Source organism: Lagopus leucura, unplaced genomic scaffold, assembly GCF_019238085.1.
Source record: "Lagopus leucura isolate 7727_CA_CO unplaced genomic scaffold, USGS_WTPT01 Super-Scaffold_100035, whole genome shotgun sequence".
NCBI lineage: Eukaryota > Metazoa > Chordata > Aves > Galliformes > Phasianidae > Lagopus > Lagopus leucura.
In genome coordinates, this window is record NW_024962284.1 from 3709541 (window position 1) to 3735834 (window position 26294).

At 42.1% G+C, this 26294-nt stretch overlaps 1 protein-coding gene across 1 annotated transcript in view; it reads right to left on the reverse strand.

Moving 5' to 3' along the window:
• Positions 1-26294, reverse strand: part of MPPED2 (metallophosphoesterase domain containing 2) — a 122466-nt gene that overhangs the window by 90627 nt on the left and 5545 nt on the right. Inside the window, exons 2-3 of the mRNA XM_042882764.1 lie at positions 7693-7845; positions 3853-3980 (exon numbers count right to left, since the gene is read on the reverse strand). The gene's annotated coding sequence lies outside the window, so the exon portion shown is untranslated. The remainder of the gene's footprint in view (positions 1-3852; positions 3981-7692; positions 7846-26294) is intronic.

Genomic DNA, 26294 nt, shown 5'->3' on the forward strand with positions numbered 1-26294 from the left:
GCGCCCGACCCGCGGCGGTGCCCGGCGGCGGCGGCGGCGGCGTCGGCGGCCTGGGCGCGGTGCAGTGAGCGGAGCTGCCACTGGGGTCAGGGAGCAGGCACCAGGAAACGCGGCGGCCGCGGAGCTGCTCGCTCACACACACACGCACACACACACTCGCACACACAGCTCCTCCCGCTGCCTCGCACTTCGCCCCCCCGGGCACGGAGGGAGGGAGGATTCGCTGCTGCGTTTCCCAAGTGCGGCAAAGCCTCCTCCGCCGAGCCGGGAGGGGAGGGGAGGCCTCCGAGAGCGGCGGCTCCGTGCCGGGGTCAGGGCGGGGAGGCCGGGGCCGAGACCCGCAGGGCGGCCCCTGCCCGCGGCTCTGCCTGCAGCTCGGCATCTCGCGGCGCTGCGGCTCTTTTCCTCCGCTCGGGGAGAGAGAAAACACCAACGTCGCCAATTCACACGCCAAAAAAAAAAAAAAAAAAAAAAAAAAAAAGAAAGAAAGAAAGAAAGAAAAAGAAAAACAACCCCCCCAAAAGGTTTCCACAGGCTGCGCACCTTTCCTGGCTGGAGAGCACTGCAGTGCTGTGTTCTGCCGGAGATGAGCTAACCTCGGCAGCCGGGAGAAAAACAGAAACGGCAGCGTGGGCTTGTCATTTCAGGCTGAACATTGTCTTAGGGCAACTGGGGCTTTTCTACACAGAAGCGAAGGAGGCAGAATCAGAGAGGTTGCTGGTGGCTTTTTTGGCTTTTTTTTTTTTTTTTTTTAAAAAAGCTACAGCATTTGTGTCAGCAGCCACAATGGTGACAAAGTAGAGAAGCGAAGGCAGATGTGTTTGTTCCTTCGCTTCGAGACAACAAATGAGAAGAGGACTTCCAGCCATATATCCATAGTGCAAAGAAGGAAAAAATCCTAAGAAGTGGGCAGAAAAATGAGAGCCTGGTAGGAACAGGCTTCTAAGAGCATGCTGTGTCCTATAAATTTCCAGTAAATAATTTCGGCTCAGGCCAACCTTCGCCTATGCATGGAAACTAGAGGGGATTTTCTTTGTTGCTGAAAACAATGAGAAGGGTCCGGGCATTGTCGGACAGAAATCCACCAGGCTGGGTTGTCCTGTTTGGAAGGACAAGAAGAAAAATCAACCTGAGAAAGGAATTGAACCACATGGGTTGTTTGTTTTTTTTTCCTAATTTTATGTTAGATCTTTCTGATCTTTTATTAGCAATCTTTTATTTTTATTAGATCTTTTGTTTTTCCTTGCAACAGAAGTAAGCACCACAGACCAAAGGAACAATCCTGTTTCAGACAAAATGGTCCGCAAATCAAAGAACATCTCCAGGGAAGCCTTGAATGCAATGAAGGCTGAGGCCGTAGCTTGCCACATATTTTTAGCTGACTGAAACCGAGGAAAAAACAGCAACGCAGCACTCTGCCCACCCAGCCAGCCTGTGTGAGCAGTGAGCCCCTCTGGGGACACGCAGCCAGCGCCAGGGCACAGCCTCCCCTTCTGATTCACCTCCCAACTGCACTAATGCTTGTGCTGGGACAGAGCCGGGAACGGGATGAGCAACCGAGGACACAGAGAGGATAGGAGAGCTTCACTGCTACTGATGCCAGGTAAATATAAAAATACCAGGGGATGTGAGTGGGTTTGACCCAGAACCTGCTGAATCCCTTCTACGCAGTCACAGAAGCAAGGCTTTTCCTTCCTTTCTAGCACGTCTAGAGCCCCCAGCACTATAACAACCAACGAGCTCTTAGCACAGCAGAAAAGAGAGGGAAGAAGTATTGGTAGGTGAGAGAAAGCTCAAAGAGCTCTGTGATAACTTGTAACAGAACACAGCAAACTCCTTGTCTTCTGCTCTGAGAACAGAGTGCTTTCCAAGCACCTACTTCTAGAAATGCACTGGCCCTAGAGTTGCTATCAAAGGGAAAAATAGCTTTCTTACATTGACTGAAAGGTGTTCAGAGGAAAGGAGTTCTATTCGCCACCTTTACTTTCAAATAAAAAGAGCAGCTCAAAATGCAAGTATGTGAGTACAAAGAAAACGCCCTTATTTTGGCTGGGATGCAGACCTACTCATATAAGTTTGACAGGATTTTGGAGATACATTTGAAAAATCAAAAAGTAACCAAGCTGCCTACCATGAGTGTCACAGGACTGATTTTTCTAGTTGGATGAAGTCCAAAATAAGCAGCTTTTGCTTACTTTAATACTTCCTACTTGTAATCTTAAAGGTGTATATGGTACACAAAGCCTCAGACATGGTCAGAGTTTGCCCTGGATTTTGTTCTTTCACTTTTACAAATCCATGCCAGGTATCATCAAATGCACAGATGTACCTGATGGATGTTAAAAATTAGAACATACTACAATCTCATGAGATTTTCCAAAATCTATCATGCTCTGATTGCAAAAACTCTTCCCCAACTCTTCCCTGTTTGTGAAGCAATACAAGAAAGGTATCATTTACAGCATGTTCCTCAGATCTTGCTCCTTCTATAATACAAACTTTTGAGTCATCTTTTAAAGAAAAGGGATAAAAAAGAAAAGGAAATAAAACAGGCAAATTTTGCAACTGCGTATCATGACACTGATCTGTGATAAAGGACTGTCCTGACACAGACCCTACCCAGCTAGGATGCACTACATCTTTTGGTGCCTTATCATGCTCCATGACTTGTAAAGCTACTCTCAAAGTAAGGCATCTCAGGAATATCCCATCATCTGACCCAAGGAGGCAAGACTTGACTGCAAGGCCATACCTCACAGTAACGAATGATCAACAACGCTATCCTGAGGGTGTTCCTACAACTCTTCCACTCCTCTATCAGTTGTTTTTTCTTTGCTTCCATTGTTTAAGGACACAAACCACACAGGGAAAAAAGAACCTGTTTATAAAAATGCCTCCTATTGAAAAGGCCAGAAAGGTTTTAAAGCAGTTCTGCTTCCCCAGTGCCATGCTGCGGTCAGCAGCACAGGACCAAGGCTGGCACAGACAATGTTACAGTTTCAGAAAAAGGCAGGCCAGTGTTTCACACTATCTTTTAGTTTGGACACAGTCTCAGGGAGGTTTTTATGAGTTTTTCATTGCTTTGTCCTGCCCTTTGGAGGCTTCATTTGTTTGTTTTAGCTGGATTTTTAACCCATTTAAGACCATGGTAATGAGGGTTCTCATTTGCATTGCACAGAGAACTCAATTTCAGCTTTTAGAGATTGGGACGTGTTGGTGTGCAACACCTGCAGTGCTAGACCACACATATTTTGATTTGTTAAAGTATTAAGTATGTAGAGTTGGATCCAGTAGTTAGCTGCTGCTAGTAGCCTAAACTAAGTCACCAGATTCACCATATTTCAACACACACCACTGCAGTTCTGCCAAGAACTGTATCTTAACACAGTTGTTCCACTCATTCAACTAAAAATTCTTCAGTAACCGTGGAAGTAGAGACAACTGGGAATATTCTGTTTGTCAAGGCTTTATGCCCCACTAAGCAAATACCACATTCCAAATTTGCAGAATGTAGTTGGATGGATGAAAAGTTCTCCACTGCTTTCTTTCTTCATTTGTAGCCTGGAAGTCACTAAGCATTTGGTGGCCAACAACGCACACACAACAGGAAAACAAGGTACTAGATATAAAAACCAACAAACAAAATCAGTTTTGAAGATACAAGCTGCTCTTTCAGCTCTTAGAGTGTCTTTCCCTTCCAAAAATCAAAGATGGGAACTAGCAGCTAATTAAACCTTAAAAAAATGAATTTAAAAAAATGCATCACCTCTTGGCTTTAAATTTTTGCAGCCTCCACTGTTACAACTTTTTATCTGACTTTTTCCTCTCACAAGTATGTGCCCATGTACTAACCTGCCAAACACGCCAGCAAACACGCTGTCTTCAGGAAGAATCCATGGCCTCTCCACACAAGTACACCAGCTTTTTGGGAAGAAGGACAATTCTCTTTGGGAAGCAAAACTGAAGCCTTCTGTCAGAATCTGCAGACAGAGAGGAACACATAATTATAATGCTGGTAGAGCATCAAACAAGACTACTGAAGAAAGTATCACTAGTTCTCCTCTGGGCGTTTGTTTTCTATTTGATGAACCGGAACCTTGTCACAGGATAATGACTGCTGCTTTTCCCCCATTAAATTAAATAAAATATTTGATTGGAACTTTCTCTGCAGAGACAAAAACTGATGCAAAAAAAGCAGCAGGCGAATCATTTTCCCTTCTAGAAACTCTCAATGTAACTGCTAGACAAGGTACCTAGAGAAGAAACCATTCCCAATAAATGGGAGCTTGGGGAACAGGACTGATTTGTTTCAAAATGGAGAACAAAGTCTGGGTGATTTATTTCTTCGTAACAGAGCAGGCAGGGACTTCAGTTTTGTCCATACATACAGATGCAAATATTGTTTGATGCATGGCAGCTATTGCAACGACATTACTGCAGGAACGTTTAGGTTTGCTTCCAGATTCTGAAGGCTCAGAACACGTGACAAGGAAAGGTGTTTGGGGTTCACCTGGTCAACAAGCTGTGGCACTGAATAACCAAATATGAAAGTACTATGAGGTGGTCAAATATCCTATTTGTTACATATCAATTTGCCTATTCAGCAGAAGGTAGATGCCTTTTTCTGAAGTGATCTTTTTACCAGCTCATTAATCTACAATGCATCCAGCCAAAGCCAAAGCCTTCAGTCTACTTCAGCTGCAGTTCAGCCACACAAAGCTCATTGTGCTAAGAAATTTCAAAACTTCACATTCTGGCAGGAAAGAGGCATGCAGTACCACAGTATCACGAACCTCTCCCCTGTGTGACCTCTGACTTAGGCAGCAACTGCCTTCCTTCTGCATTAATTCATCCTATGGCAGTCTGTCCACAAGACATTTCTGCTCATGGATGTAAGACAAACTGGATACCCATGAGTTCTGAGAAGTCAGTGGTATCAGAAAGTTTTGTTTGCTTGTTTGTTTTTGGAAGGCTATACATTTAATTGCAAATTCACCTGCTGCTGCTGACTTGTTAGCAGTTACTCAGAGTTAATGTCTTTACCTCTAAACAAATAGGCACCAGAGCTTCACTTCATGCCTTGCATAACTAACTTTTGACAGATGTAAGAGTCATGGTCTCTGGCAAATCTACATCTAGTTTCAGTCCGTGGGCTCCAAACTACCTTTGGGCCAGGTGATGTTCCCTTTATAGAAAATTGCAGGGAACTGTAGGATGAACATAATGAAAAGCCCTTAAAGAGGTCAAGCATTCCAGCATGGACATCTTTTCAGTTTGAGCACGAAGTTAAGAACAAGACTCCCTGAAGGAAGGAAAAGATTTTCCCAGTCGTTTTTGAGAGTCTTGTCACTTTGAATGTCCCCAGCAACACCGCTGATCTGAAAGTACATCTGAAAGCCCACAGCTAAAATCTTCACTAGTTAACTACCATAATTATCAAATTCTGTTGCACAGAAAACACAGCGCGAGACGTTTATGAAGCCTCCATTCTGTGGCGAAAGACAGAAGTTAGATTTCACACGCGTTGTTCCCTAGTGTTGCTCTGGGAAGAAAAGGGTCAGATCTTGGGGTAAAATCTCTGGTTAGCATTCATCTTTATCCCTTGATTTGACACTGTAAAAATCAATATTTCATAGCAGTTATTGTCTAGATTTTGAATGCATACAGGCTGAAACCACATGCTAAGAGCTGAGCAATTCCACATCCTTTGTCTCAGATATCCTAAGAAAAAAAAATCCTCTATTCCAGTTATTGTCTAGCATTTGAATTCAGTGTTGGCAAACCGGTCCCTGCATGTCTTTGAGGCATATGGAAATTGATGATGAAGGTGTCTAGTATAACCAGAAGTATAATTTGATGAAAACTGAAGCAGTGAACTGTGAGAAACTGCTAAATCAGTGTCATCAAACTCTGCTTGAAAAATAATGAAACAGAAATACTTCTAGGACATGAGAAATGCAGGGCAAGGACTGTGAAACCAGAGGCTAAATGCAGAAACTAAGGAAATGTACAGGAAGTTATTTTCATTGTTATTTTTGAAACGCATCCCCAAAATACAGCCAAACATTCCTGTTTTCATTCACTTCATGGAGACGGTGACATCGTGTCTCCCCCAAATTATTCAAGCCCAAATGCTGGCACAAGCTCTTCCAATAGCATACCATGTTTGGCCCTGGCGTTTCTCACCTGCCTACCCGTAACCATGTGCAGAATAAGAACAGCACTGCAGCCAGTGCAAATCCTAGTAATCTCTTGGGGCAACAGGAAAAGACCGAAATAGAAAACATACTACAGTTTTAAAGCGATAATATTGCTAAGGAAAAGAAAAGAAATGTAACCTCAGAAGTAAGATGGCATTTCTTCCCCAAAATTCAACAATTCCTGAAGCTGTAAAAGTACTCTACAAATAAAGACCTGAAGATGGCAGTGAAAAGATCCTGATATTGCTTTATTCATACGATTTTGATTGAAAATCAGACAAACTTACACTGAAATCTGGAAAAAAGGAGGACAAGGGAAGAAAACAAATGTTTTCTTGACTTGATAAGATGGGTAAATACACTTGAATTACTGAAAAGAAAAAAAAACACAAACAAAAGAGCCAACAACCATCAATAAAGATTCCATTCAGTTGTACCCATGTTTTGAGACAGGAACACATGTATGCTTAAGAAAGTGATATAAGCTTGCATATTCAAAGACGTGCCAGAAAATTTGTACGAAAAGATCACAGAGAGACAGAGACAGCTGGAAAAATTGGAGCAAGGGCTCTAATTTTCATGCCAGTGTTACACCTAATGCAAAGGGAATGCAGATAGATGATAGACTGCAAGCTCTATATTATTCCTCCTGCCACTCTAGAGAGTGCTTGTAGAGCTGGACAAGAATCAGGAAGTAACAGAAATTGAAAAACAAACAAACAAACAAAGGAGACCCAGAAATAATAGAAAGTGTGCTATTGTAAAAGAAAATGTTTGTGTCCAAATATTTATTACAGCCATAGCAAGGTCTCTACGTGCCAAAGGCAACATCAACATTAACGCAGCTGTGGATACCAAGTGCTGATTGCTTTAAAGTGTGCTCTGATTTGAAAATGGAGCTACACCTACAGTCTCGCCATGGCACGCACGCAGCAGAAAACATGAAATGGAAAAGAGCCATAAGCAAGCATCTCTGGAAGGTCCTACATCAAACTTTAAAAGAATGATAATGAGGTCCTTCTGCATGCACATGGATATATCCAGATTAATTATCAACAAGCCTAATTAGAAAGTTGTGTTAATAAATATCAAGAAGGCTTCCGTCTATTAGGGGATATACAGATAGGAGGCTTAGTAGAAAAAGTGTAAATGACATCATGAGAGGATTTTCTGGTAATACATTAAGTTTATAAAGTAATCTAGGCATGATTTCCGTCAGTTTTGATATCATCCTTTCCCATGAGGTGATCTCAAAATCTGCATGTTAAAAAGTCACTTTCACTGTCAGTTACTGTTAATCCAATCTATGGACTTCAGGAGACTTCTGTCAGAGCTTATACTTTATTCCCCTCTGACTTGCTAGACAAAATTCTATCTTTTGTGATGTCATTACTGCAAATTCACAACTGTGATTTGAAAGATCCCTTCTAAAAGAAAAACGTATATTTTTTTTACATCATTATATATCTCACTCAAAATGTAACCAGGGTACCTCTTCGTCCATCCGAATTCCCACTGGTCCTTCTTGTGCTCTCTGATCTGCTCACACCATAGCCTTTGACAGTGGCTGAGAGAAGCAGAGTCCCAGTGTCAGTGTGCAGCACCCTCACTGTCACAACAGCCCATCCATTGAGATGTGCCACCTCTGGAAAAGGGAAGTGAAAAGAAAACCAAAATTAAAATACAGAAATAGCAGAGCAAAAGACAAAGGAAGAAGTAAGGATTTAGACACCAGCTTTCCGCAAGGCCTGTGGCAGGCACAGTATGGGCCAGACCTACAAAACTCTGTAGCTTTTAAGTCAAATCTGGACAGATGACTTCCTGAGATTAGCTCATGTCTCCGCCAAGATGCAAGATAAACTAACAGTCAGACAACGACCATTCAGAATCAGTTGTTAACCTTAAGAAGGTAAAATTCCAGAATAAACATGAACAAGTATATACTTGAGCTTCTGCTCAAGCTTCAGACTGAGGCTTTACTTTGTGTTACTGGATCAGACAGCAGAAGCTATAGAATCATCTTCATTCTATGGGAGTCCTTGGCTTTAGCTCTTGCTAAAGTGGTGTAGTTGGAAAATGCTTTGTCCTGCTCTGACACCAGACTCATATCTGAGATGAGACATTTGTTATTGATAGAACAATTTCTCTAAGTATACCTGATTTTTAGTCAGCTATTTCAGATGCAGCAAAGTTTACTAAACTGTACCACCTCACACCTTGCTGGCTTTTTTTTTCAATAATGCTTATTATTCTTTCAAATTTAGTTTATCCTACAGCACAGTTGAAGGCTTAAAATGAAAATCTGCCATATATACAAGTTCTTCAATGACTAAACTATTCTTCTGGTCGTGGGTTCTCTATTATAATTCAGAAGAAGAGAAAAGAAAGAGGTTATCGTTATCAGTCCATACTTTAATGCTTTCAGTTCCAAATCTGAATAACTGCACACACTCATGTGATTTCAAAGCATTCTCTCATCTGATGGATTTTCACCCGTGTGCTCTTTTCCCATGTTTGTCGGGTCAGAACACCAGTTACCTGCATTCAATACTGCCAAATTAACAAAGCAAAAATCAATGCTTAAAGACCACAAGCCGCAAGACTGCCAGACTGCAAGCTGCTGCTACTTTATTCTTAAATTTTGTTGTTGCTACACAGTTGCAAGAACGCCTATACTGTTATATCAGAATGTGTGCATGTGCCATGTCTGTACCTGCGTGGCAGTGCTGCTGCAGGATCTCAGGCCCCTGCCTTCCACTCAGCCAGCAGGCACCAGGAGCCACTGGTGGAAGGGAACCCTAAGGCTCTAGAGCTATTCACGGGTTGCCATCAAAAATCTATTTCTGCATGTGATTCACAGGAAAAGAGGCTCTCAAAATCTTCTAAGTCTGGATTTTAAAGTGGAAGGAACAGAAAAACAACACACTCAAACCATTGTAAGAAGTGATCTGACAGCTAGTGTCTTAAAATACCCCATGTACAGAACCACAGAATGACTTGGATTGCAAGGGGCATAAACCCCCAACCCTCCTGCCATGGGCTGGTTGCCACCCACCAGATCAGGCTGCCCAGGGCCCCATCCAGCCTGGCCTTGAATGCTTCCAGGCATAGGGCTTTGAGAAAGCTGTATTTGCTTCATGCCTAGTGCCTGAAAAGCATCCCTCCCAGTGTCATCATCTTCCCATCACAAACCAGCACTTAACCTCAGACTTCCTTCCGCCTACCAAAAATCACTGTTTTCAGAGACAATCTGGGGTTTGCAAGGAATGCAAGATTAGCTTCCTTTCAGATGCTTGCTCAATATTTAAATCCTGCTCCCACTGAAAAAGACATAGGTCTTAATGGTAGTTTTAATGGAAATGAGATCAAGCTGCAAACTTACAAGCTGGAACCCATTAGACTTTGTTTTAGCTTGGAATTTTCTGCACAAAAAAGGTCACTTCAAAAGCAAACCCAAATGTAATGTACTTGCAATTTAAGGCTCTGTAACAGAGAGACAGCAGAGGTGTTCAAGGCCAGGTTGGATGGGGCTCTGGGCAGCCTGGGCTGGTGTTAAATGTGGAGGTTGCTGGCCCTGCCTGCAACAGAGGGATTGGAGATTCATGATCCTTCAGGTCCCTTCCAACCCAACCATTCTGTGATTCTGTGTTGCACTGTAACAGAGGATGTTGACAACAGTGGCACTCAGGCTGGATAAAGGTATACAGATTCTCTTTTAAATCAGAGCTGGTGCTGAATTAGTAGTTCCTATCTGTGAGTTAAATTCTACTACCTTGCAATGATTTATGCTGTTTGCTCCAGAAGCCATGAAGCTTCAGGAATGTATATACGATATTTGCTAAACTCCACACACCAGTTTGAACCTACAGACATCAGGGCCATACAGAATCACAGCCAGCAGTTTATTGGTGCACAGCTTCCTTTACTGAAGCCAGGGGCTGCATGTTCCGTTTTGAGAAAAAGAATTATGAAGCAATGGGCCCAGATACGTTTTATTAACAGAAGTCTCTTTTTCTGATAACCTACTTGTCACTATTCTTAATTTTATCTCTCCTATCATCTATTTTGTGCAGAAGACACTTTTAAAATACTTACACTGAAAATGAATATTAGAAAATCCTATATTGCGTGTTACCTGTCAGAGGTCATCAGCAGCTGCATTTCAAGAAAACTGAAGGCATTAGATAGAGTGTGCCCAGTAGATTAATACAGAGCTGTGAACTTTCATCCTCTGCAGCAAGATTTCCATCCAACTGACACAGAACTGACACACAGTAACACTTACAACCAGGGGGATCCAATTTAGATGGAGTTCAAATGGTTTCAAGCTACTCATAGGTCACAGAGGTAAAGTATGCATAAGAGAGCTGGCTTTAATCAGCATGTTTTCAGTAATGTCACACCAGAAGTGTTAGGCCACACTGAAAATGAACTGGATGTTAGGCTTGAGAATTACATTACCAAATACACTTACATAGTCTGAATATATTCTTTAGGGTATTTTCTCATGCCAAAAATGCTGGAATTTTTTGCAGGATAATAAAAAAAGACAGAGTTTCACATTAGCATGGAAAACCACCTTTTCTATGTGGCGTCGTATCCGTAACATCAACTTGCAAACTTCTGGGGAAGAAACAGTCCAAACCAAAACCTAAACACTTCAATGAGGTGACGATTTGGAAATGCATATCCAAAGACTCATCTTATTTCTCCATAATGGAGTAGTAGAATACAGGAAATCTGAAAGGGAGAGCAAGTATTACAGCGAGGAGGACAACTCAGCAAAGGCCAATCTTAACGCGGTCATCAAATGCTGACTACTCGTGAATCAGGCAGGTGGCTTCTCCTTTTAACATTTCATACTGAAGAACAATGTGAAAATGAGAGGACTTATTGGAAGACATGTCATTGAAAGAGAAAATGTAACTCCCTTGAGAGAGTTTTAAAGGCCGCATTCCACCCAGAAAACCCCAATCTGTCAGGCTTTCTTATTTCAAGCTTCCCTGATCGTTTTGGTTGTGTCCAAAGCAGTACTGTGCTCTCCTTTCCAGGCAGATAGGCTGAGCTGCATTCTCGTGCCATTCAAGAAGTAAACTGGGAAACAGCTTACAACATAACAGAAAGTGTCATCTGTTTGGCACGGTCTGGTTTGCACTGCGTTTAAGAGCTGCTCTGCAGAAATAAAAAGCAGCTACCGCATAAAGCCTAGCAGACAAGCCATGCTAGGTTGCTGAAGATTTTCACTGAGTTTTGCTAGGAAAAAGATTAAAAACCCTTCCTGTTGTGCCAGTCTATAGTATCGTCTCTGCAAAAATTCTGCTCAGTACCATGAAGAGAAGGAGGATCTCCATCTGTGAGCAGACGAAGAAGTGTGCTGCTAGCAATCAGTGCTGGATCTCATGTCGCGTTACAGCAAGCAGCTCAGCTCTGGTCAGCAAAGCAGAAACAAGGAAGCTGACAGAGTGGGGTACAGCGTTTTGTTAGTGAATATTCATCCAGACGTGGATCACATCCAACAAAAACGCTTGTATCGTCTGTTTACCTCCCTGCGCCCTACACTGATGATCGAACACGCACAGACAGAAAAGAAAAATGGAGAATTCATAAACGTGCGTTTTCTTAGAACAGGATAAATTAGGGTTTGTTGAGTTCCTTACAACTAGAAGCAAGATTGTTTCCAGTACCTGGCTTGCTCACGTACACTCTCTCAGGTGCCCCTTCACTGAACTAATCTAAGCACAGGACCAGCTAGAGCGTTCCCAGCTACGTTAGTGAAACAAATGCCTCATTTTTTTTCCTCCAATTGGGATGCTTTTAAAGACCTCTCCACCACAACTTTGGTGGTTTTGTTGTTCATTTTTTTGTTGGTTTTGTTTTGTTTTGTTTTTGGTTTTGGTTTTTTTTGCCTTTTGAAACAAAGACTGATGGCATTTAAAATGGAATTAAATATTTTTCATAACACAGCTGTATAAGGTTTATTTAAACTTTTGCCAAGATTCCTCGTATGCTCTTATAACAACTGCAGTCTTCCTTTCATGTTTTTAATTTTTAGTTTCCATATTTCAATAAAACATAAGTTGCTGAACGATCCCTAAGCTGTGTATTCCAGCCCATTGCTTCATTAGAACCTTGGGCACATTTTAACCTCCATCTTCTGGACTTCTTTTCAGAATGTAGGCAGCAGACTAGCATTAGATTTTAGCTCCTGCCTCCACCTTGCTTCCCTGAAGTAACACTGCCATTAAAATTCTGTCCAAAGGAGGATCTCTTACCTTCTTCCACTCATCATGAGTTTTATTAGCTCTCTCCTTACAAATGCAAAAATCCCACTGCAACTGGAGAACCCGTCAGATCAGCACATCTTCCTAACCAGAAGACAGGGGAAACATCTGTACTTCTCGTCCTCATTGGACAGTATTTATTTTAACTTAGTGAAATAGGGAAAGATATTGTTAGGATGCATCTCAGACCAGGCAAATAGGAAATAGGAAACATATTTAGCTGCACTCTTGAAATCTTTACGGGTGGAATGCCCTTATGTGGCAACAAAAGAGGTTTCCTTCAATCTTCAGCTAAGTGACTCCATCCTTCCGTGCTTGTTAATGATCTGGCTTCAGTTATTTGCCTCTCCTACCAGTGCAGTACATCTGGCACGAAGGCTTTCATGCTAAAGAAAATCCAACTAGTGCAGAATGCTTCAATAAATCCCTTCTACAATGCAAATGATCATGATCTCAACTCCATGTCCTCAACCCTCAACACTAGAAAGCCTGTGAATCCTAAAGCTTTGCACTAAACAACTTTCCTCCTTCAACAAAGCAGATCCTTAATCAGCCAGGTAGGGCTCATCCATGAAGGTGGACCTGAAGCTGTAGAATTAACTGCCTTAGGAAAAAAATGATGATCAAAATCTTCCGCACTACCTGCTTTAACGAGCAGGCAAGGTTAGGAGCTTGCTTTATATTTAACATTACAATGAATCAACACCCAAGAGAAAGATCATTTCCAAACCCTTTGAAAACAAATGCTCTGCAGAGCAGATTACTCCATCGGTGACCTTCAAAACCAGACCAGCCCTTCACCCCACCCCAAAGCTATGGAAAAGGTGCACAGCATGGGTAGCAGAGTTCTCAACCCTTCCAGAGGCCTGGTTTGAATGCCATTTAAGAAGTCAGGCACAATATACCAGAGAGCACCAAGTATATTATAGAAATAAAGATGACGAAATGGAAATGCCTCAACATCAACATTTTCTAAACACCAAGCGTTCCCCAAGGCTTCTCCTCACTCTGCTTTTCATTCACTGTCTTCCCATGTTCTGCTCAGAGGTTACAGTTCTCTCAAACCAACTGCCCAACTGCTTTTATGCCAGCTAAAAAAACCCCTCCGATCAATTAAGAATAATGTTTTCCTCACTGAATTTAAAATAACACACTTTCATTAAAGTGACACTGGACAGTGATGTTTTTCAAACCATCAGCATCTAAATCTCTCTCTGTTTTACTTTTATGAAGTTGGGAAAAATTCTAACAGTTAGACTATCTCCTCTCTGTGGCTGCACAAACGCATATCAAAGAATGGAGGATTTTTATTTTAGTTCCCAAATTTGATTTATCTGTTCATTCTTCTGCATCCATATTTCAACAGCCCCCAAATCGCTGAGCTATCCCACGAGATGTATATCCAATAACATCCTTAATCGTCTCCATTTCCACCATAACAGCATATGTGGATCTGCACGCTCTGCATAGCTGGCTGCAAGTGATCAGAATTGATTGCCTGGGAAACGATGGGAACTTTAAGGGTTAACTTATAGACTACCTGGAAAACACATTCGGGTTCTTTTGCAATAACATGCCAAACTTAATGACCATCATATAATGGTTGCACGATCTGAGATCTGGAAAACCTAGACACATTCAATTGCTTTCTCTGATGAGGTCTGTACTTGTTTGGCATTACCAGAGATATCTCAATCCCTAAATAATTAACCTACAACCAATATGTATGAAATTGCCTCACTAAGCTCACTATCCAGGACTGTTTGCTGTTAAATTAGTAGAATAAATAATTTACACCAAAAAAGTGTGCACAAGATAGTGCCAATAAACCTGAGGGAACTTATTCATTATTTGCAAGAAAATTGGATGAAACAATTCCCCAAGTACAAGCCATTCTGTAGAGTAAAAGGTGTAGTGTTATTAGTATTACTGCAGCATGCAGGGAACAAATGAAATCTCGTGACTTCACTTCAGGCTATGCTCTCCTCATTAGCCTTTTCTCCAGAGCTATAAGTATGCCTCATATTCTGTACACACACGGTATACACACACATATACATGCATAGGAGACTGTGCATTTGCAGATGCACGGCATTTCTGAAGGAAAAAAAAAAAAAGCATAGATTTATATTCACTCATTACCAGCTGAATAAGGACCAGAGGAATAACGCGTGGTACTGAAATGGCAGCAGTGTGTCAGCTTGAAAATTTGCAAGTCGCCTTTTGCAGAGGCAAAGGTTACTATCACTAACCCTAATAACTCGAGAAATTCATTTGCAAATTTGCTATTCATGGGATTGTTATTGTTTGAAGATCATCCTAAAATGAAGCATGATTAACTTTTTCCCTGCTCTGAATGGCTGCCTGTATGCACTTGCTCCTGCACACAAATCAGCCAGCCTGCACTGATGTTGCCGGGAAAAACACCACCGACTCTTGACAAAACTTCAGAAACATTTTTAAAATAGTTTTTCTAAGTGCACTTTCAGATTCACATCCACATTCATTACTAGAACCTCCTATTTAGAAAAAAAAAATAAGTGAACACAATTCCCTGAGAACCATTCAGCACAGAAACGAGCACTGAGGCCAAAGTGAAGTTGACGGCTCTGGCTGGGCCCATCCCCAGCTGGGCTCCTGTACTCACAACGCCTGCAGCACGGAGGCCTGCCCTTCCCTTCACAGCTCTGAGGAGGAGACACTCTGTCCATCACGGCTCAATCTTCCAGCGCACAGTACTGCTTCTTCATGTTCCTCTGCAGATACCCTGGTGCCTGGACGATACTCAGCCAGGCGATTCCCTAGCCTAGAAGACCAGATGCTCAGCAGTAAGAGCCACCTCCTTTTTGAGCCAGGCTCTTCCCACAAAGAGAGACGTCCTCTGTCATGCATTCTTACTGCAGCCTCGTGAGAGCCCTGGTCAGATTCACCACAGGAAGGTAGAGCAGAACTCACAGAATCCTGCATCCAGCCCCTTGGTTGAGTCTAATTGAAATGCCAGCTCTCAGCCTCCTTTGTGGTGGGATTCTGACTTTTATTCTTTGATCACAAAAAACTGCGGGACCTGTTTCCAGAACTTGCTTTGTATTCATGCTGGAAACACAACTGCCTATTTTATTGAAAAACAACACCAAAATCAAGAAGAAGCAAACAACAACAGCAACAACAAATTATTTCTTCCTTGATTGTGAATCACACAGCTGCATGATCTGAGTTCCAATTCTTCCTGCAATCTATCATATTTAATACAGAAACAAACCAGAGATGTGAATACCAGTTTACCTGCTCTAATAGAAAACAATGCTAGGGATTACCAATTTCCCTCATTTTAATCCCAAAAGAACAATGACAACAAAGAAGGGTTAGCCCTGTAGAGTAAAAGGTGTCCCAATGTCATTGTTGCATGCAAGGATCAGATAAGCACCTGGCTCGTTCTGTCTGTGAAGACAGCTTTATCCAAATAAAGCATAGTGCATTTTATCATTCTTTAATGGAAAAGACCTGTCACTCTTTGAATATCATCATATGGTCGGTGGCCGGCAGATAATGGACTGTTAAGTGTCAAGGTGACTGGCTTTGAATGTGCACAAAACTAAAAATTATAGACCTGTCATTCCATAGGCAGGCCACAATTAGCTGTCTGTGCAACTTGAAATTTCCATTTTGCCAGCTGAATAATCAATTGGACACATTTTCTCAACATAGACGCATTTTTAGGCTCTCTGCACTCAGGATTTTATCTTTTTTTCTAAGGTTTTTCAAACAACTGCACGGTGCACTTAAGCAGATGGGGTTACAACCAACTGCGCAGTTATTGCCTCCCCAAACACACGCACAAAGACATGCACCGGCATTTTATAAGCAACACTTCTCACCTTCATTGCCTCCAGACATGCTCTACAATGTTTCTGCCGTGGATACGGGGCTGTGGAACAGAAGCTACAGAAAATTCACAGCTTCAATGTTCACAGCTGTTTGTTTTGATTAACAATGTAATATTTTCCTACATTTTGCTAGCCTGTTATGAGCTAATAGTGCAAGATGAGTTGCAAAAAAATGCTTAGAATTGTCACCTTCTAAAAGGAAACGTACTTCCTTCACGGAGACATTCTTCTGCATAGCTTTCTAACAGTGTTTAAGGTGGTTGGGGCAGAGACCTTATTTTGTACTGCTAAAAACACACCAGCAAATACAGCGATACATCAATACTGACTCCTACACTGGGCTTTGAAACTAAACAAGCAACACAATCAGAAAAGTTCGGAGTCACACAATGTATATTAGCGTATGCAGCGTAACACTTTTTTGTCCTAGACAAGTAGATATTGCTTACTTTCTTATGGGCAGACTGCATTTGAGAAAGAAATTGCTTAATGATGTGTCTGAACATGAGACAGGTTTACAAAATGGTGAGCTTGCTAAGCTTGTGGGTTATAAATGCAACATATTGAATGAGTGATGCCTCAATGTATTTCTGACCTGAAAAAGTCCTTTAAAGATGTATCTGCAACTGCAGAGAGTTATTCCATCTTTCCTTTTTTTTCTTTTTACTTTTTAATGAGCTCAGCCTGATTTCTACCACATGATGGGTGGAATTCCTACCATCTGATGTGGAAATACTACGCACAGGTTCTGTCCAAAGCCATTTGCAACAAAGGAAAGACATCTGGGATCTTCACTGGACTTTGAATTAGGCTGCAGTATGTAGCCTTGCACTTTTACAGTCCTTCAGTCATTGACAGAGCCCTCGCACGCAGCCCTGGGAGGCATGCAGGGATAGTTCAGTAATCTAAGAAGGGTTGTTGAGCAAAGCCTACAACTAAGTCCTAGTTCCACAGCATGTGGGCTTTTAGTGACAACTGGCTCAAGTGAGAGCAGCTTGAGGAGTGCTTGCCTTCTGTCATAGACCCATGCTCTTTTTCCCTCCCATAGCACAATTTGTTTTTCTCACATTTGTTTTATTTGAGTGCTCCCCTAACACCTCCCTGACAACGACTTTTTAGAGCAGGTATTCAAATGGACTAATTTACAGAAAGACAGAGAAGTGTCTGTACGTACAAAGCTGAGGATGTGGCAAATCCCTGTGAGTGCAGGAGCAGGAGGCTGGAAGGACGGCAGGGAACTTCTTAAATTCACACTGCAGATCTGCATTGTTAGCCTGAATTTCCTCCCCGCTTTCTCTTCTCTTCCCATCCAGAAATAGAAGGTTGGGCCATTAGAGAATTCAATTGGTTCCAGATGGGCCCTTTACCCAGCTCTTCTAATAAAAACATTTTCCTGTTAAACAACCTGTGTCATGTGGAATAGACGAAGTTCACCTTTAGTAAACCACCACCACCACCAAAGCCTGGAAAGACAAATCTAAAGCATAAGGATCCATAGCTCAAATACTAACGGGTACTGCAGCAGTCATTCATCTCATACTTAGGCAGTGGTAATTATAAAAGCAATGCTGTATTAGACATGCACTACAAGTTTCTAACAAAATTTACAAAGAATTATATCTGACTTTTTTTAAAGGTGGTGTTTCACTTGTTTTCTACTAAATTCTTCAGAAAAAAAAAAAAAAAAATCAAAATACAACACCAGTCAGTCTGGCTCCTCAATTGCCTCTTTCACGGGCAACTACCAGGTCTTACTTTACTTCTATTTTTTAATACATAAATGAGGCGTCTAGTTTTACTTGAACAGAAATCAGCGAGAATAATTTCTAAGTTTTCTCCTCATCCCACGTCCAATCCTAATGCCCATTAGCACAGAACCTTTAGGGCTCTAGATGAACGTCTAAGGGAGGTGAAAAAAGCCGGTGGCAGTCTGACACTCAGCAGCAGGTCGCTCCCGAAGCGACCATCCATCCTGCCTCCTCCAGGCGCTGCTCCGCCCCACGTGTCTTGGCTGGCACCGACAAAACCAAATGCTCCTTGCCCTTGAGCCCACTCGCCCCCCAGCACACGAGCTTCGTTCTGCAGCTGAGACAATCAAAAATGGGGTGGTTTTGTCCATTCTACTTCTACTTTAGAGGTCAACTGAGTGCTTTTTCCTCCCTGTTTCCGGAGGGACCTGCTCTGCAGCTCAGCGTGCATTTGACCTCTAGGTTCTCCGCTTCAGAAGATGGAAGAGCTCCCGAGCCGCAGCTCAGAGGCCACCAGACGCCTCGGGCCGTACCAGCGGCCCGCACTCTCCCCTGTACGCCCCTCGGAGAAGTTTGGAATCAAGATAAAGCCACGCCTGCGCCTTTGCCTTGCAGTATCTCCCCAGCTACGGAGCCCGCTCTGCCGCCAGATCGCTCGGCGGAGCCAGCCAAGGCGGAGGGTCGGCACGCCGGTCTCCGAGAAATCTCCCCGACCCGCCAAGCACCGCCGATCCCGGAGGACGCTCGTGGCACGCCGCCGGACAGCGGGCGGCCGCGCACCGCGGGCCGAGCAGCGCCGCCCACCCGAAGCGGGCCGGGGCACCGGGCGGCCGCCTGGCGCGGAGGGGCCGGGGCCGCCAATGGGCTGCGGCTCGGCAAGGTCACCGCGCGGGGCCGGGCGCCCATTGGCTGCGCAGCGTGAGCGCTGTGCGAGCGGCGCGGAGCAGGGGGTGGTCTGCCGTCAGACGGGAGAGGTCCGGGAGAAGGTAATTAAATCCTGTCAGAGGCAATTATCGGTTCCAGGGCCGTGACTCTGGCACTGAATGCAGATGATCTGAAGCTCTATTCTTGTAGAAATTCAAGAGGGCTTCTGGCACGGATCAGCGAGACATAAAGGAAGCAGCAGGCGTTTTGCAAACAATGCCCGTCTGTATGTTGGAGCTTTTTGCACATCTTTTTTCCTCCCTGGTCTCGGAGTTTGGTTACCGCTGATCAAAAATATTTCTTGCTCCTCACATTCTCATTAATTTAATAGATAAGATTTACTTAGGCTTTATAGGCAGACTGAGTACATCAGAGACGTGCTGTTCCAGAACAGTGCCTGCTTCAAACGCCTTTCAGCAGGACACAACAGCTTTAGACAATAGGAACATACCAAATTATTGATGTTTTTCCAGAGACAAAACAAAACAACCCCAAAAACGAGAGGCCTGCTAAATCCTACGGATGCCAGAAGGAAATAGACATGTGACTCCTAACGCTGTGTAACGATGCCAACAGGAGCATCAGAAGGGCCTCACATGTTAAAAAAGGCATCTTTACAGTAGGCACCTCACTGATACGAGCTGATACAAGCAAAGGGTTATTTACAACTAAAATCACAAAGTCCAGAATATTATTTACTCAATATCCTCTGTGTTTTGTTCTAATGTGGCACACTGCAGCAGCAGGGCACAAGCTGGGAAGCGCAGCCCGCAGCCACTGCAGGTTCCCTATGCTGGGCATGGGCTTCCTTCTCCGCACTGTCCTGGGTTTGTTTCCAGTCTCAAAATACTCTGCATTCATTCAATGTTACGGTTTCAGTAAAATTCTCATTTCAATGAGCTCCAGTTTGCTGATCCCGTCTGCATAAACCACAGTTTCAACATTCATTTCTCCAGTGAAAAGCGAGATTTTACTCAGACTAGCGTCTGTGAAGGAAAGCGGTGCCATCCTTAGATTGCAAACATCACTTTTTAGCATTAATGTCAAAAGAGCAAGCATCAGATAACATCTCCTGCTTTACAGTATCCTCTGTCAGGGAGCAGTGATAACATACCCTCATCACCTCACTGTACATTCCCAGCTGTACCAACATAAAAATATATGCGTTTTTCTGGGCCACTTTATAGAAGCTTTAGAGCATTGGAGAGAAGCTCAGAAAATGACTGATGGTCTATACCGAATTGTACAATGTCATTTGGAGAACAAGTTTTCTTACAGAAGCTCATTTGTGCCATCATTATTGCATACTCTAGTAATAAAGGCACATCCAAAACAAATGACTAAGATAGCTCCCTTCGCTATAGCTGTCAAAGCTGACTTTGGGATTTTATACATTTCTTTTGAAGTCGATATGATCGTGATTATGCAAATGCTTGGCCATTAGAAGATCAGCACAATGCCTTAGATTTGTATCCGAATTATAAAACACGCTCATTCATCATTTGACTCTCATATATATCATACATAGATCTATCTAGGTGGGAAGAGAGGGAGAAAGAGAGGATGTATTTCTGTGTATGCCTTCATACCTGACCACTGCGTGCTTTAACCTTCTGAAGGCCACTGAGCAGTGACTGGAAGAAGTACATTAGTCATTCTTTACACCACAGCAGTTGTTTTTTGATTCCAGCGCATGGCACGTGAATAGTTCATATCTGTATAAAATTGAATCTTGATCATCGTAGTAAACCCAAAAGTCTGTTTCAGATGCAAGAAGTGTTTTGCTTCATGGACATTCTACTACATTCATTTAAAATCTACCTCTTCATTACAGGGAGCTTTCAGCAAGCATGATTATAAAGCTGGAAAAAACAGGAAAACTGAGTTTTAAGTTGATTACAAGTAAATACTTCTTCAGCTTTCCTGTGGTATTTGTTTCCTTAATAGCAATATTCTTTAAAACATAAAATCAGAAAAGGTCAATAGAATAGCTGATTCTACCAACCATGAAGAGTGAGATTCTTTAGACATCCACAGTCATCACATTACATACGTAAATTTCAAGGAGCCAATATCCAATTTTCTGTGGTTTCTTTCTTCCCACACATGTCACACTTCAAATTCGTTTTGACAACTAAACAATGTTTCCTTTATTTCATTATAATTCCCTTACCTAGAGTCAAAGCTTCATGACAATTTCATAGAAAGAAACATGAAAAGACTTTCTGGAAGATAGATTCCTTATTTTAAAGATTTCTCACAAAGATATGTTGGTAAACAATGCAGCTGCATGGCTTGTTGAAGGCAATATCTAGCTCCAACCCAACCTCACTCACAAATCCCGTTAGACGTCCAATTCTTATTACTATTATCATTCTATCTCTGTTTTAAGAAACCATACACCTTGTTTCTGTGTATTTTTTTTCTTGGAGCTGTGTTAATATTCTACCAACATCATATACACTCTTAGTTTACTAAATGCTATGTAAAAAATCAGTTGCTGCTTGTGTAAGATATATTAACTCATAAATGGAATTTCTTTCACTGTTAAAACACATATACTTCAGAACAGGAATGCAGCCACCAGTTGTTAATGCGAACAACAAAGTGAATGAATTATTCACCAGCTCACTATCAGCCAGTGATAGCACAGAAACAGGAAGCTCACTAGAAGGAAACTGCAAAAAGGAACTGGCAACTGCCTTTTAATGCTAGGCGTGATGAGAAAACCAGCCCAAGTCGCAGCATGACTCAGGAGTTACAGAATCACCTCGCTGTGTTTCCCACAAAGGATGCCCCACCACTCACTGACCAGGAAAGCCCAAGGGCCCTTCAGCCATTACCCTCCAACTCAGATGTCCACTCCATTAGGGGGTGTCTAGCAGGCATCTCCATAACCTGAACAGACGCAGGGAACTCAGGCCTACTCTTAGAGAAGGAAACGTGGATTTTCACTTGTCCCTCGGTGCTGTACAAAGGCTAGAACTGGCCAGATATCTTCTGACCTCTGTTGATATAGCAAGACTGCTAAGAGATAGAAGGCAGGTATAAAAATGTCAATCTAGCAAGTGAGACGTCAAGAGAACAGCCTTAACAATCTCAGCTGATAAACCCCTGCTTTTACGACAGGCAAAAACAACATTGTTGGTGCTTCCTCAGTGCCATGCTGTCCTGCTCACCATGTGGGAAGATCACATAATGAATCTCAAACTCAGGAGAGGAAGGAACCTTCTAAATCAAAATTAATTGCCTGCTCTCATAATCACTTCATCATAGAATCTGGTTTATAAATTAATCGTACTTCATCTTAGAAGTACCTTGGCATTTTTCTCCCACTTTAACTACCAGGCAGAACTTCTGGCATCTCCTTCGTCCGATCCTTGAGCAATCATCTGATTTCCAGCCCAAGTGTATGCACATGAAGGTGAACTGTTCTCGTGCCAATATTTTCCTTTCTATGAAGTAGATATTTTGTCTGTTGTTTCCTTCTTTAACACACTTGCGAAGAGCAAGCAAGCTACTTTTCTGCTTCACTTTGCTAGGCTAAACAAATGAAGCTATTTCATTCTGCTCTCTGCAGAGAGGTACTCCATCCCATCGCTAATCCTTGGAGCCTTTTCTTACACCACTTCCAGCTGGAACTATATACTGACACAGAGACAAGAACAGCATGCAGTAATTTAAATGACACGTAGCATTGTCACATTCGTGACCTTAGCAGTTTGCTCTCCCTTCTGGGAATACTTCTCCAGGTGCATGTAACCATTGCTTTTTTCAACCCACGTCAGAGCGTAACTCACCCTAATCCTGTAACATGCTAATATATTCGAGTTCTCCGTGCTGTCATTTCCAATTGATTAGGCTGGATTTGTACAAGAAATTCTTACTAGTTTTTGAAAGTACATCATCATCCTCTGTAGCATTCAATGCCACCTTCCATTATCCTCAGTCACAAAATTCTTCCTTTATGAAGTTCATTTATGTTAAGAACAACGACTTCATAATTCTGAGCTTTGCGACAATTTAATTATATTGTACCTGCTTTTTATTGCTCTTATTACATAACAGTGATTCCAAGGCTGGCCAAGCTTGGAATCCAAGCTCCTCCCAGTCTAATTTTTCTCCTGGTAGAGCACGTTTTTACAGAATTCTTCAACCACCTGACACATTTTCCTCTTCTTTCTCTCTACCACAGCCTTCATCATTTTTCCCACAGGATCCATAGGAAATGGTTTACTGAAGTCAGTTTAAACAAAAATCCTATACATGGATAATATAATATATGAGAGGCAGATATGGTATAATTTACCTTTGGTAAATTCATTGTGTCTCTTTTATCCCATTTTATATCAATCCGCAGAGCTTTCTGTTTCATTGTTTTTAATGCCATCTTTTAACTTCTGTTTTAAAGCCCTGCATTCTGCTAAAGCTAGTACAAAAGACCTAGGACCGTTCTCACGTGCACTTTGAGAAGTGTATGCATGTAAGAAGTTTTCTTTGAACGACTGCCTACGTACCTTGTGCTTACCAAAAGCACACAACTCAATGTTACCATTTATTCATTCTGTAACACCTTGGTGAAGTCGTAACTGTCACACCCAGTTAGGATGGATCCAATTAGATCCTCCCACCAGTTTCTCAGTTTTTCACCCATTTTTTATGTGGGACATTAAAGCTTTTCTACAGTGACACAATTCTCAATGTTCACTCAAACTATTTGGCAAAGTTCTTTACTCCCAACCCAAACCTGTACAAAACTTGCCCACATAGCTCACTGCTAATGCTTTCCCATTAGGTAACTGAGTGGTTTATTTCCAAACCACTCGTTTAAGCCATTCTATTCCTTTGCATTATTTCACAAATTTAATACCATAGAAAATAACTTAGCACTTTAATTTCTGTCCTTCCTGCCTAAAACACGTTCTTCAACAGTTGTGTTTCAGACACCACTGCTCATCCAGCTTGCCTTTAGAATCCCTACAGCACCTGGTGTCCAGTCACTGCTAAGTGCATCTTCAGCATCGGGGTCCACAGCACTCCTCAGTCCATCAACACTTCAGATGTTCTCAAAGCATCTGCTAGTTTTCTAACCAGATTAGACAGTTCTCTCACCAGCCCTGCTGCACAGCTGACTGCTGTTATTACCACCATTATGCCTTTCCTAATTAATGCTCATAACGAGGCTGCATACCGACATGGGCTTTGTCATAAATTCTCCTGAAGTTTCATTTTCTTTTAATGATAGATTACTGCACTTTGCATCTCCTTAGTTTCCATTTAAAGAGTAAAAGTGTTTCACATGATCACCAGTAGTTCCTAAATATCTATCTTAACACCCTCAGGTAAGTTGCCATAGTTGTCAGAGATTTTCTTTATATAATTTTCTTTTATAAAAAAAGAACTTACTGTCACTGTCGAGCTTGAAAAGCAAGTGACAGTCCGGCTGCTGAGGGTCAGCTGGGAGCCTGGGCGTTGAGTAATGCAGCCAATCCCCACTGGTGGCTCTGGGATCCAGATTTCATTCCTCCTGGTTATATATTCAAGCAGTAGAGCCACTGCAAGGTTCAGTGCTTGAGATCCAAGTACCGTTTAGTTGGCATCTGGTGGATCCTCACATTGTGTTCTTAAGTCCACCTTTGCAAATTCTCTTGGTATTTTAAATAATACTTGTACAGAAGTTCCTAGTAGTAGCTAATAGAAATGATTTGGGAAGAGATTGGATGAGAGAATACAATATAGGAAAAACTAATTCCTTTTCCTTGTGGACTTTGTACTAATTATCCTTCCCAGTGCAGACTTTAAAGGAGCAGAACTGAGGAGAAAATTTATGTCTGCTCCCCATTCGATCCTGGTTTATTACCACATGATAGAAGACCTTCGTTTTGAAGCAGTGTTTCTTCTTAGGAAGTAAAAGCAACAAAGTTACAGTAAAGGCTAAGGGCTGGGGTTGTTGAAGAAGTCTCATTTTTCTGTGATGTTTCACGACCCTTTTACCTTGCAGGACCCCATCAAACCACTCAGACTGTCAGGGGTGCGTTACACTGTGACTCTTACAGACACATTAGGAAAAAAAAAAAGAAGTAAAGAAGGAAAGCTAATTGCAGGCTGCATGTCTTTCAGGAAACTATCTCTAGGTTAAAAAGAAAAGTCTGCTTTTGGGACTACAACTTCTGGAAATGAGTAAAGGTGTTAAAAGGAAATCTCGTTACAGAGACGTAGCCCTCTTGCCATTGAACTTCTCAAGCAAAATAATACGTTTGAAACCACCCAGGCTTAAGAGAGAAAATTCTGCAGCATCCACAGTCATGTTCTGTGACAGGTGTTCATCCTTATGTATGAAACTGCACAAAAGAAGAGGTTGGGAAAAGACATAGCCAGCTTCCTCCTTTGATCTGTTCTGCCACCTTCGTGAATCTACTCAAGTCTATATCAAAAAGGTTATCTGACAAAAATTATGGTAACGTTTGGAAAGTGATGTCATTAAATAAGAGAATTAAGAGTAATCAAAAGTTCTGCAAATTTCAAAGGTTCCTTTTAAATACTAACTGATGTTTTTATAAATAGACGTCCATCTCTGTTGATTACAGCTTAGAAAGCCTTTGGCGTACAGAAACCATTTCACCCACTGCTCATATTCATTGCAGCCTAGCTTAGGAGAGCAGGTCTGCAGGGAGAATTGAAAATGAGTGTGGTTGCCCCAAAACAAAATTAAGTAATACAAAAGGAATAGAGCTCTGGACTCAAAGCTTTCATCAGCTTAAAGTCTTACTTGTTAGGCAGTGATCAGAATGTAAGATTATTCCTTTCTCACCACAGGTAAGAAGATGCTCAAACTTGACTGTCAACAGAAGTCATACAAGAGCCATTTAAATGCAATTAGGAGCCAGAAACAACTGAGCAAAAGGAAAAAAAAAAAAATAATCAAAACACCAAAGGGACCAAAACATTAGCCAAAGCCCTGCTAATTATAAGTCAGAGAGATTATACACTAAGATATGTCCCATCTGCAAGTCGTTTCAAGTCTTCCTACTCATTTTGCATTTAATGTCAAGCTTCATGTTAGCTGTACAGCATCAAGATGCCACAGAGTGAGAACGCCATTGCAAGTCTGTAGCAAATAGAATATGCTGAGGAAACAAGGTTGCTGCCTCCCCAGAATATTCTGTGAGACAGCTTTGCTACCACCCCTTCCCAGGGAGTGTAAGAGATTATCTTGCCATCAGGTAGAGTTAGGTCCTGTAATGCATCCCTAAAATT